Here is a 13403-nt window from a genome sequence, read left to right as displayed (position 1 = left end):
GCCCGGATGCGGACGAGCTCCCAGGGGCCCACCCGGAGCCCTGTCTGTCTGTCCCAGCCTGCACCTCCCGGCCGCTGCAGCCTCAGCCTCCCGCCCGCTCTGGGCTCCACCGAGGTGAAAACAGCCAAGAGTAAGACAAAACCAGTTCAAATCCCTAAAGCAACAGAGCTGCCAGCCAACTCAAGGAAGGCATATGAATGAGAAAGGTATAATTTTAAAAAAAATTTTTATTTATTCGTGAGAGACACACAGAGAGAGGCAGAGATACAGGCAGAGGGAGAAGCAGGCTCTCTACCGGGAGCCCTATGCAGGACTGGATCCTAGGACCCCGGGATCACCACCCGAGTGGAAGCAGAGGCTCAAACTGAGCCACCCAGGTGCCTAGAGAAAGGTATAAATAAGCAAAAATCGGTTTTTGCAAAGGCAAAGCCAAAAGCTGGAATTCAAGAGTGGGAATTCAAGAAAAGATAAAAAGATGAGTCTAATTTCAAACTTGGGGTATTTGTACGGATTTCTGTTTAGATCTCGATAAGCAAAATTCAGGGTCCGTGAATCGAGCTTTTCTCATTTAAATTGCCTTTCCTGTGAGTGGCAGCAGGGGGCACTAGATGCCCTAGTTTCATTCGGCCAGGCTTGTCCGTTATTCCCAAACATCCAGTAGCTTGCTCTTAGGAAACAGGGATGGTTATAAAACGGAAGGGTGAATGGGAAAAACAGAGCAATGGGCTACGGGGAAAAACGTAAGAAAAAGGCACATGGTTTCTGTGTTACAGCCTACTGGCTAAGGAGTAGTTTCCTTAATGTCACTGGCGTGTGGGGAGGAGAGGTCAGTCACAGGACCTAGGGAGAGTTTTGAGGTGGGCTCTGAAAGACAGGGCAGCAGAGAGCGACCACAGAGCCTGGGCCAACTCCCTGTCCTAAGCCGGCCGTTTGGACCCATTTTGAACCCTTGCTAAGGACTGGGGACTTCCCGTGCAAAAAAAAAAAAAAAGAGGGGGCGGGGGCTGAGGGCTTTCCCAGGATTAGGGACTTTCCTAAAACAATAACAACTAACATTTAATGAGTACCTGCTGTGTGCCAGCCACCTTCCAAGCACTTTACAGGTATCAACTTGCTTTAATCTTCACAAGGACCCTCCAAGGTAATACTATGTCATTGTCATCCTCATTTTACAGAGGAAGAAACTGAGGCAACTTGCCAAAGGTCATGTGAACAGCTGAGTATGTCAGATCCAGGTTTCAGGAAAGAAGGTGCATGCAGGCTCTGCAGTCTTTCTGCCTGGATATCCATCACAACTCCCATTGTGAATATCATTAATACAGGAAAGCACATAACATTATGATTAGCACATAGGAAATATTCAAGTGTTTGCTATTATTATTTAAAAAGTGGTCCTTGGTTTCCAGGAGCTTAAAAGATACTTTTCGAGGTTGGTAAGATTCATAAGGCAGAATGGGACAGATACAAGATGCATGTTAAGTGTTCAGAGGCGGGAACAGTTGTGCAATACTAGTCAGGTCTGGGTCAAAGGTTGCTGGGTATGGTAGCAGGTGCTTCAAGTTCTACCCAAGCAATGGGCCTTAGCCTCTGATCCTCAATCACTTGGGCTAATCATTATGTTCTTTGTATTTGATTATTGTGTGTGTGTGTGTGCGTGTGTGTTTAACTAAAAATACAATCAATTTTTACTCGTCACTAGAACACTTAAGGAATGCTGTGATATCTACTTTTTCAGCTGGAGGAAGCTTTTGTTGATTATCAGTGTTTTTTCAGAGGAAGCGTTTTATTAATTTTACAAATGGTTATCTGTTAGATGACAAGTCCTGGAATAGGACTTAGAAATAAACAGAGTGCAGAGTCAGAGGCTGACTCTGGAGCGAGGGGGATGGGAAGGGATATTATTTTAATTGAAACATGAAGTCTGAGAGGGAGCCAGCAGGCAAGGAATCAGGAGAACCACATCGGGGGCAGCAGGAATGGTCTGAGCAAAGACTCTTATGGGGGAAAGGGCTCTGTGCTTTGTGAAAACAAGGAAGGGTACTTGGTTGAGGGTGGAGAATTGTAAATTAGAAGAGTGAATTGGTTCAGCAACAAGTTCTGTTCACAAAGAGCCAGGGCTGCGTATGGTTTCCTGCCTCTGAATCTTCTGTTTAAGTCATCTGGACTGTGCAGCCTGCAGATGTTGCTGTGTGCAAAACTTCACCGTGTGAGAGGCAGTCTTTGCGCGCAGCTTGTTTTTCATTGGCTGTCCTCAACTGAGTTTAATGCTGTGTGTCTGTGTACGCTTAAATCCAGAAGAGCCTCTGTCTTGAATGAAATGACTCCTCAACTCTTGTGTTTTGCTTAACTGTAAAAGAACTACGTTTGTTTCTATGGTAAAATGGATTTACATACATTCATTAGCATACATGCCTAACTTGCTCTTCTCCAAAAGGGATTTCTTGGAAATAAAACAAGGCAAAAATTAAAGAGAGCTCAATTTTTCCTCTTCTGTGAGTCCCCATGGAGCTACTACTGTATTTGTGATACTTGGAGTGGAAAAATCAAACAGAAAATTGGGTTCTTGAGAAAGAGGACGTGATGTACAGGGTTAATCCATTTGACTTCTTCAGATCTTATGGAGCAAACAGCACTTAATGCAATAAAAATGGCATCTTTGAGGAAAAGCAGGTTATCTTGTCTGATAAGGCTTTTTCTCATTACATTAATGTTGCTTCAATAACACATTTTAAACAGTGTTTTTAATTTAAAAGAAAAAGTCCCAAGAGAAGGTGTAGGCTGAAAAATAGGGCATAATACTTGAAAGCATACAATTGAAGAACATTCTGAGGTCCTCTCAGCAGGGCAGTGGAGCTGACTGTAGAGGTGAAATTGGGTCCAAATATTTTTAAAATATTTTATTTATTCATGAGAGACAGAGGAAGAGACAGAGGGAGAAGCAGGCTCCTTGTGGGGAGCCCAATGCAGAACTCGATCCCAGGACTCTGGGATCATGATCCGAGCCAAAGGTAGATGCTCAACCACTGAGCCACTCAGGCATAAATTGGGTCCAAATTTAATAGAGGAAAGATACAGTCCCTTTTTCTCTCCTTACAGTTTGGTCTAAGAGGCTAATTGCTTAGCAAGTAGAGGTAGTACCTCTAACAGATTTCTTGGAAAGAAGGGCAACAGCTATTTAAAAAGCTGAAATTCAAATCATATGTGGATAGAGTGTTAATTTTAAAATAACAATACACGTGTAAAACCTCGAGCAGGCTCTAGATCACTTAGTAGTATTTGCATCTCACCTTCCCTGGTGAGATTTCATGAATGTTGGGATGAAGGTGGAGAGGAAGATATTGCTTTGTTTATGAAATGACTTTTAAAACATTTTGGTAAGTTATTCCAATTAACAAAGTGGTTAATAACGTTGGCTTTTAGGCTTAAGTTCAGTTAGTGAACTTTCAAGGCCAGCAGCCTGCCAGATGAATAAGAAAGGGCCAAAGCATCTCCCACACATAGACTGGGCCTGTGGCCAAAATGTTATAGGATGCTTCTGTGTCATTCCCTTTTACAAAGATATATCTATAGACCGAACTTTAAGAACCCTCCCCCCTTCTTTTAAATATCTCCTTGGAGGCTTCTAAGATGTTTAATAAGTGGTTCCCAAACCTGCTCCCCACTGGAATCAGCTGGGCATCTTTAAAAACTACCGATGCCTGGCCCTTACATCCAGCTATTATAATTTACCTGGTATGAGCTGCAACCCAGAAATGAGGAATGTTTTTGAAAATCTTTTTAAAATCTAATCTTTTTATAACTGTAGATAATTGTAGATTTATATGCATTTGTAAGAAATAATAGAGATTCCTTGTCTTCTTTATCCAGTTTCCCCTTATGGTACCATCTCCAGAGCTGTAATAGAATAGCACAACCAGGTATTGACATTGATGTGGTCAAGATACAGAACATGTTCATCAGCACAAGGATCCCTCCCTTACGTTGCCCTTTTGTAATCACGTCCACTTCCCATTCCAACCCCTTGTAACTTCTGGCAACCACTAATCTATATTCCATTTCTATAATTTTGTCATTTCAAGAATGTTATATAAATAACATTCATTCTATCTATAACCCTTAGGGATTAGTTTTTTTCACTCAGTGTAATTATCTGGAGATTGATCCTGGTTGTTGCCTGGATCAATAATTAGTTCCTTTTTACTCCTGAGTAATAGTACATGGTACGCACGTACCAGACTTTGTTTAACCATCTGAATGGCTCTCAGGTTTTGGTTATTAGGAATAAGCTAATATAGGAATTCATGTACATATTATTGTATGAACATACATTGTCATTACTCTGGGATAAACATTCAGGAATAGAATTATTGGGTTGTCTGACAGGTGTATGTTTAACTTTTATTTTTTTATTTTATTTTTTAAATTATTTATTTATTCATTCATGACAGACAGAGAGAGAGAGAGAGAGAGAGGCAGAGACACAGGCAGAGGGAGAAGCAGGCTCCACGCAGGGAGCCCGATGTGGGACTCCATCCCGGGACTCCAGGATCACACCCCGGGCCGAAGATGTTGCTAAACTGCTGGGCCACTGGGACTGCTCTTTTTTTTTATGTTTAACTTCTAAAAAAATGCTAAACTATTTTTTGGAGTGGCTATACCATTTTACATTCTTACCATCAGCGTATGAGAGATCCAGTTTCTCTGTACCCTTGTTAGCATTTGGCAGTCTCTCTTTTTATATTTTAGCCTTTCTGATAGATGTGCAGCGATATCACATTGTGGTTTTAATTTGCATTTCCCTTAGGTGAACGATGTTAATCATCTTTTCATGTGCTTATTTGCCACCATTTGGCAAAATGTCTTTTACCCATTTTCTACTTGGATTATTATTATTATATTTTTACTGTTGCACTTTGAGATTCCTTATAAATTCTAGATACTAGTTCTTTGTCACATATGTGGTTTGCAAATGCTTTCCCCCACTCTGTAAAGAACTTGTCTTTTCATGCCTTCAGTAGAGTCACAGAGCAAAAGTTTTAAATTTTGATGCAGTCCAATTGATCATTTTTTCCTTTTATGGATTGTGCTTTGCATTAATCAAGAACTATCTAGTGTTATGAACCAAGCAGACATTGCATCCAAGAAAACAGAGTGCCTCACTACAAAAACCTTTCATTTTAAAAGTTTCCAGCCAGATGAGGGTGTTCATTTCTATTTTCTTGTTTAGTTGTGTTGACTTTTTTATAGATCTTCATGGTTTCAGAGATACCACATGGACATATAGGTAGACTTAATGCTTCCAAAGATTTGAACTGCAAAACTGCTACTGCTTATCAGATCTTGTCTGTAAAATTGTAGTGTTATAGACAATATCCTCTCAAAGAAAGAGCTCTCTACTCATCGGCACATGGAATTGATGAATATAAGGATAATTTCTGGACTGTCACTCACAGGCCATACATTTTCACCAAATAAATAGTTCATTGTGTAGGGAAAAAAAAGAATTTATTGCTATGATGGGAAGAGGTCAGGAAAAAGCTCACATGTACCAAATGGAATCACAACTCATTCATTTGAATAGAGTTACTACTCATTCTTTTGAAAAAATAAAGTGAGGAGATTAAGCATGGTCCATAGGGATTATCAATTAAGGGCAGTGTATTTCTTTTTCAGAATGTTGGGGGAGGAAGAATTTTTGTAGTCAGGGCAGTAAATTTAGAGTTACTGGAAGTTTTCAACCAGATCCTGGACCACACGTAGCAGGACTGTTGGAAAGGTGAGTCAGGTACTAGGAAGTAAGGTGCACTAGGTGAGCTATAAAGCTCACCTATTCTGTCCTCAGTGTCTCTGGCATCATGACTCTTCTCCAAGGGAGGATACAGAAGTGTCCTCAAGATGAAGAACATAGGCAGAACTGACCCCAAGAAATTGGACAAAGATCTTTGGAGGAGGGACTTCTCTAGATAAAGTTAGATTTATGGATCTGGGAAGACTTTGGAGGGAGGTTTATCATGTTCTTGATAAAGAGATGGAGAAATTCTATTACACTGGACCATGAAATCTCAGTGGCTTCACACAAGAAAAGCTTATTGTTCCCTTGTGCAAACTCCTTTGTTAATGTTCCTGAAGTGACTCACCTCCAAGTGATGACCCAGAAACCCAATTCCTTCCATCTTGTTGCATGGCCTTTGAGCACATGCCTCTAAGGTCTACGCGAAAGGGGAAGAGAGTTCAGGAAAGGCACCCTGGGTTCTTGAGACAGCTGAGCCCTGAGTGTTTCATGCATCACTTTCACTCGCATCCAATAGGCACAAACAGTCACACAGCGAATCTAATTTCAAGAGAGGCTGGGCCAGACAGGTCATCAGTGCACACCAGTAGGACAGTGCATACCAATAGTTTAGGCCACAAGAAGCCAAGACCCAGAGGGGTGCCATGATTTCTATGATTTCGTTATGACCACTGTGTTATGTTGTATTAATGTATCAGTGTTGCCAAAACTGAGATCAGATAGGATGACCGATAAGGTCCAATGTGATATATGATGGTATTTGAAGCCTTCTGTGGCCTGCTCCTGGACATTCCACCATCCATTTCTGCTACCCCCTGCCTAGTAGCTAGTGCCCCATCAAAACAGGGTGGTTTGCAGTCCCCCATTCACGCCTGCCTGACCTGCTTTCTTTTCTCTTGCTGACCCTTGCATAGATGTGAATACTCCTTCCTTTTTTTTTTTTCAGAGAGGGGGCGGGGCAGAGGGAGAGGGAGGATCCCAAGCCCACTCCAAGCAGAGCTAAGAGCCTGACAGCCCTGAGATCATGACCTGAGCCGAAATCAAGAGTCTAACCGACTAAGCCACCCAGGCACCCTATAAATACTTTCTACTTTCTACTTCCTCACCTAACTCCTCCTTGTCTGTTTATTCTTTCAGACTTAACTCCAACATCTGTTCTTCTAGGAAGCCAGTCCCAATTTCCTGACTCCACCTCCCCAGACTGGGTTAGGTCTACTACGTCTGTGCTCCTGCATTGTCCTATCTGCATCTCTCACAGCATAGGTACCAAAGATACCAAAGGTTATGCCACTATCCATTTACGATTCTGTCTTCCACACTCGGTTGTGTACTTCTCGCAAGCAAGTCTATTTATTAGAGTTGAGGTTTTCCTAGTTCTTGGCATGCTGATTAATTTTGGATTGTGTCTTGGATATTTTGAAGATTCTGTTATGAGACTCTGGGTCTTGTTTAAATTCGATAGATTGTTGACATTTTTTGTTTTAGCAGGCAATCAACCTAGTTGGTTTTAGGCTGCAAGTTCTGACCAGCCTTGTGTAGGTTGTGGTTTCAGTCAGTTGTTTTCCAAGCCTTTGCTCTGCTGCTGGGATCAACCTAAAGTGTACGCCACCTAGTGGCCAGTCTGACACTTGGGCAGTGACATCTCCCATGATTAATTTTTCTTCCTGGGATACACTCTTACTGTCATATTCAGGCAGGCACAGCCTGGGAATAAGCCCTAGCTCTTAAACAATTTGACCAGTGCCCTCAGCTGCGTCCTCTCTGAGATTTCCCTAGTGCTTTCTTGTTCCCCAAAGAGTCCCTTGTTGGTCTTCATCTGCTGTGCATTTCCTATTAGCAGTGCCCATATCTGGGGATGTTGTTTTCATTCAGCAAAAATGGGATGGACCTCCCCCACTGTAATTGTGCCAAAACTTTTTTTTATTTGGATATTAAGATCAATGAGCCATACATCAACAAGGAAGTATGGAAAAGTTTATTACTTATGTCATGGAACTTTCTGGAGAGAGCAAAGAGGCCTCCCAAGCTGATTTGAAAACAGCTTGAAAGAGCCAGAAATGGAGACTAGCTTGGTGTTTCTGCGAGCCAGGGAGTGCAGCTGGGACAAAAGTCCCTGCATGAAGGCTGGAACACCAGGGTTTGTACTTCCCATTGGTGACAAAGGAGCAACTGAGCCTTCTTACCAGCTTTGTCCAGATGTGGGACAAAGGGAATGGGGAGTGGTGAAGCTCAAAAGCTGTCAGCAATCAAACATCAAAAATAGAGTCAGATTCTTCATTACAGTGGCCAAGAGGCAGGAAGATGGAGAAGGGGGAAAAAAAAGTAGCAGGCATTAGTGCCACTCTCGGGCCACAGTTCTTAGAATCAGAGGGGAAGGTTCCTTCCTGTCCCTCGGAGTTTTAGGGACCTGCGGGCCATCACAGGTTGGGTAATTTGAGAGATTCAGGAAAAGAAAAAGAAAGAAAAAGGAATATGGGAAATTTCTTCCATTTTCTCTGAATGTTGGGAGATCCTTCTATTGCTCATGTCAAAACAAAAGGGCCTTTGCTGGAGCTCTCTCTATTCTTGCCAACACTCACTTCCAGGTTTTAGGCTGCCTTGAATTCAGGGCAAGGGACACCAGGAGGAGAAAAGTGAGAAGCTCACCACCAGTTTTAGCAGTACTTCAAATTTCGATCTTTTCCCCAAGCCACCTGCTACTATTTACTTTTCAAAGTAAATACCTGCTCCTTGCATTCTGTCCAGGTTTTATAGCTACATTCAGTGGGAGGAGCAAGGTTGGTTAGCCAGCTTAGTCCATTTTACATGGAACCCTGGAATCTATCTCATGTCATTTTGTTCACCCTGTGCCTAGCATAGTGCCTTGTACATGGGAGAGACTTAACAGATGTTCACTACATAAACAAAGTGAATAGCTGAATGAAAGAGTGAACAAATCAAAGTCCTACGATTTACTTACAAGTAACAGAAATTCTCACATTTCCAAAGGCAAATTTCTGATATCCATGCCATGGTCAGTCTTCCTCTATTCTCTTGCTGGAAGAGCGTGGGATCCTGTACAGAGAGGATCCAGCCTTTGTTAACAACAACAACAACAACAACAACAACAACAACAAAACCTTATTCTTGTTGAATCTTTAAAGCAGTGAAGTATTTAAAAAACCCAAAGTTGTTATGTCTCTGGAAAGGTGTTTGATTGTCCAGGCTTGAGGATGTCCTTTCTTAAACTCTGTTCTTCCTTTGCCTGTTTCAGGATTAAAATAAAACACAGCAAACCTGGCAAAGCACTTCCTTCAGTGGCACGTGTTTACAGTCTAGTTACCACGCAAACAGGCTGCACTGTATGTCTAAAAAGAACACTGTGGAGCTCTGTTGTTCATTCATCTCCTTCTAAATAGTCCGCATGTAAATTATGGGATCCATTTACGCTCAGAATGCTAGAAGCCCCCAAGTATTTGAATGGCAGGCTCTTTAATCTTAAGCTGCTGTGACCCTTGCCTGTGACAAGACTCAGCCGATGAGGCCAACATGAAATCAACTCCAGCTCATCTTTTCCATTCTTGAATTCGCCTTTGACAGGGACCCCAGGAGTCAATGGGACCTCTGTGTGTGGATGGGATTCCCAGGAGAGTCAGGAAGGGCCTGGTGATTCATGATATAAAACAGCCCAGAGGGGCCTCTGCTTCCCTTTTAATTTTGTGTCAGTGTGAGGAATTTTGGAAACTGATGCTGATGAGGACAGAATTCTCATCGTGAGCTAAACAGGATCCCTAAGAGAGAAGAAACACAAGCTTCTGAGAACTGGGATCCAGTTTTCTTGACACGGAGGCCACATCAGGGAAGGGCAGCCTGCCAAGTAGGGTGCACACTCTTTTAAATGGGTCAGGGACTTGACCCCCTTCTGCAGAACCTTTTTTCACCGATTCCATAAGAACAAATCCATTATCTGTTCTGAGTTATTGGATGCCATTTCTCTCTGCATCTACTTTTCTCTGTTCCCCTTTTATTCTCTCTGGGCGCTTTGGCATTTGAATGTCTTTTTCTATCCTGGTTTGTCACAGGTATGAATTGTATCCATATCGAGAGTTCCCTCTTATGGCAGATTTGGCACCAGATGGACAAGTTAAAACCTTCCAAATCTTGAAAAATAAATAAATAAAGGGGGTGCCCGGCTGGCTCAGTCAGTGGAGTATGTGACTCTTGATCCTGGCATTGTGAGTTCAAGCCCCACCTTGGGTGTAAAGATTACTTAAAAATAGAATCTTTTAAACCTTCTATAAGTCAAATCCAGTTCCAAGGAACTCCAGGGAACTATTCATGGATTTTTGACACAATGGTTTTGGTTTTATCTGGGCTTTGTATTTATTTATTACAACCTGGAACATCTTTGGTTATATAAGAATTTTTGTTGACATGGGCCTGACTAGTTTGTTCACAGAATCCATTCCCTGCCCCCCACCAGCACAATCCCAGAGGCCCAGTAACCTGCTGTGGTACATCCTCTAGGTCAGCTATGATTTGGTCTGAGATATCTCCTTGAGGAGGCCTCTTGTGGGTGCACTTTGGTCCTCTAAAGACCTGGCCACCTGTGGGCCCCCTGCCTCCCCTCCATTCTGGTTTTTCCCTGGGAATGTTTGTTCTTTCATTTGTGTCTGTATTGAGCTAATAGGAAAGAGAATAAAACTAAATACTTGGGCTTTCTTTTTCATTTTCTTCTTTTATTGCCCCTTTCTTCCCAAGAGAAAGGCAGATTAGAATCATAAATGGATCTTCACTACAAGTATTGTGAATGCCCACATTTTGCTTCATTTTAGAGAATTACCCCTTTGTAAAAACTGCTTAAGTAAAAGCTATGCATTGTAGAAAAACTAGAAGAGAGAGAAATTTAAAAAAAGAGAAAAGAAATCTCCAAAAATACCATCCCGCTTAAAAAATCAGGTTTCTCAATGACTTTGCTCTTTCCAGTGTTTCTGAGACTCAGTTCCTGCTAATTTTTGTCAAGTATTGCTCTTCCCCTGGACCTGGATGGAACTCCTGGCAACCAGTATTCCCCAACCCCCCCCCCCCCCCCCCCCCCCCCCCCCCCCCCGCCACCGCCTTAGCTAAATTGCTTTGAAGAAAATGTTCTCCCAAATAAAGTACACAAGGAATTTGTATTCATGAAAGAACAAAATATTTTCATGGACAATTTAAACAACTCTCTTAGAAGGAAGCTATGCTGTGATACTGCTTCTTAGGTCGGCTTCCCCTGACCAAGCTCAGTCCTTATGCTTCTTGACCCTGGGCAATTTGGCTTTTGTAAGTGGACTTTGAGAGTTCCCTTCTTAGATCCTCTGAACAGTGGTTCCTTGCCAGGCCTGATGAGTCTCTCCCAGCTCTCAGCCTTGCAAGTGGTTTCTTTCCCTGGATGTTCTTAACTCTGCCTCTACAAACTCCTTTTCTCATTTTTGGGGACAAGTATAGCATATATACACATCGATCTGCAAATTCAGGAATGTAAGAGATTTAATTTTTTTTTCTGTAAGCCATTTATTTTCTACTTCAAACCTCCACGTCATCTGATGGCAGGAGTTTAATCTGACAATGTGGGATTTATTTTATTTTATTTTAAAGATTTTATTTATTTATTCATGATAGTCACACACAGAGAGAGAGAGAGAGAGAGAGAGAGGCAGAGACACGGGCAGAGGGAGAAGCAGGCTCCACGCAGGGAGCCCGACGTGGGATTCGATCCCGGGTCTCCAGGATCGCGCCCTGGGCCAAAGGCAGGCGCTAAACCGCTGGGCCACCCAGGGATTCCCGACAATGTGGGATTTACACACATACATGCGCACACACGTACCTAGTCTAGGTCACTATCCTTGCTGGCATAGTCTGAACTTTGCCTGTTCCTGTTTGGCCTTTGGACTGTGTGGGTCACCGCTAAGTCATCCTTGGCCCAAGACCCCTCCAGCTCCAGCTTGCTCTCAGCTCAATTCTTCATTACTTTCAAGTGCAAAGGATAGGTCTCCTCTTCCCACAACAATGCTGGGAAAAGTAAAAACGTCCATGGGACTGTCAATGGCCTTCATCACATCTCAGGTATTCTGGGGTACAAAGGTGTCTGTTTCAAAGCCTATGTATTGGCCAACTACATCATTTGCTGGATTCAATGCAATATGAAAACATAGAGGTAGGGATGGGGTGGGAAAAGTCAACACACCACCAAACACACATGGTGGGTTGATTCCAAGGGGATTGTCATACATGCGTGCCATACACATGTACACACATATGCCCCCATGTCTGGATTGGGGCTGAACCAGAGACCTCACTGAGTTGCTCACCTGATGGCTGTGGCACCCACCACCTGAGGTCCAAAGGCATCCTCTTTGATTCTCATCACCAGATGCCTTGAGGCATATGCACCCCCAGGGCCTGACACCCTCTTCTCTCTGTACCTATGCCCAGGCTTATGCCAGGTATGGAAGAAAGCCAAGTAGGGCCATGGCACTAGGGCACCAGGGGATATTTGAGTGGTGGGGAACTTGCCCCAGGAGACAGCTGGAGGCAGGATTACATGTGAGTCAAGGCCTCAAGCCCCAAGTGCATGCTCCATTGTCCTGTTGCACTCTACTTTACAAATCAAACATTCCAAGTTAAAACTGTTAAAAATTTCAAGACAGCCACTGCAGAGCATTAAACCCATGTGCCAGGCCCTTCTGAACACTTTGTCCTGTGCACTCACACTGGCCACATTAACCTGGCTTGCTTATGTATCTAGATACACAAAAGCCAGGATATAGGCTTCTTTCCTGTGTGACATCATCCCTTGGGGCAATGAGAGAATAAAACAGCTCTAGTTAATGCCTGGAGTAACAGGCATTATCAGAAAGGGAGAAAGGACACTTAAATTTGTATTTCAAAACCGTTTTCCTACCACATAAGCATCTGCCAATCCTAGCACTCAACAACTTCTGGCTGTAGTCCTTCATCTGATTCACCAGTGGACTCACCTGCAGGGCACCAGGGGCCCCTCCCACAATTGTGCAGGTTGCACCTCAAACTGTAGCCTGTACCTCTGCTGGGGTTGGAGAGGGGCTTAATTTCTAAGACTAGGGCAGGGCACTGCTGAGGTTTTATGCTACCTGGCCAAACTCTCTCAAAGCTGTATTTTATTTTAAAATCTGAACATGTTCTTCAAAGTATGGTGCCCTCCAGACCTGTAGCATCAGCATCACTTGGGAACTTGTCAGAAATGCAAATCATCAGACCCACCCCTACCCCCTCTAAAGCCAAATGTCTGGGGTGGGGCTTGAAGAGGGTTTAACAAATCTCCAGTGATTTAATGCACAGTGAAGCTTGAGAACCACTGCTCTAAACATATGTTACATGGGAGATGTGTTTCAGAGTTCTTCAGTGAGTTTTCATCTAGAATCTTATAAAAAAGAATACTGGACCTAGTGCTCAGAGCTGACATTTCAGAAAATTGTAAGAAGGTTCACCAACTCCACAGTATGTCTTCTAACCACATGCTATGATGTTTGGAATTCCTGCATTAGATGTGTATTTCTTCAGGTTCATTTCACTATTCTCTTTTAAAAGATATAGGTTCTGTTTGGTAAGTTCACAT

At 42.9% G+C, this 13403-nt stretch overlaps 1 long non-coding RNA gene across 5 annotated transcripts in view; it reads right to left on the bottom strand.

Moving 5' to 3' along the window:
- Positions 1-82: 82 nt before the first annotated feature.
- Positions 83-13403, bottom strand: part of LOC106559541 — a 79529-nt gene continuing 66208 nt past the window's right edge. The window contains exons 4-6 of one of the 5 annotated variants that reach the window (XR_005367856.1): positions 11634-11818; positions 8770-8845; positions 83-3894 (exon numbers count right to left, since the gene is read on the bottom strand). This is a non-coding gene — a long non-coding RNA (uncharacterized LOC106559541). Of the gene's footprint in view, positions 3895-8727; positions 8846-11633; positions 11819-13403 lie in introns of those variants that run through there. The other 4 variants (XR_005367854.1, XR_005367857.1, XR_005367853.1 and 1 more) reach the window with 4 other exon arrangements.

The sequence above is a fragment of the Canis lupus genome, chromosome 12, assembly GCF_011100685.1.
Source record: "Canis lupus familiaris isolate Mischka breed German Shepherd chromosome 12, alternate assembly UU_Cfam_GSD_1.0, whole genome shotgun sequence".
Lineage (NCBI taxonomy): Eukaryota > Metazoa > Chordata > Mammalia > Carnivora > Canidae > Canis > Canis lupus.
This window is presented reverse-complemented; position numbering and strand designations above follow the sequence as displayed.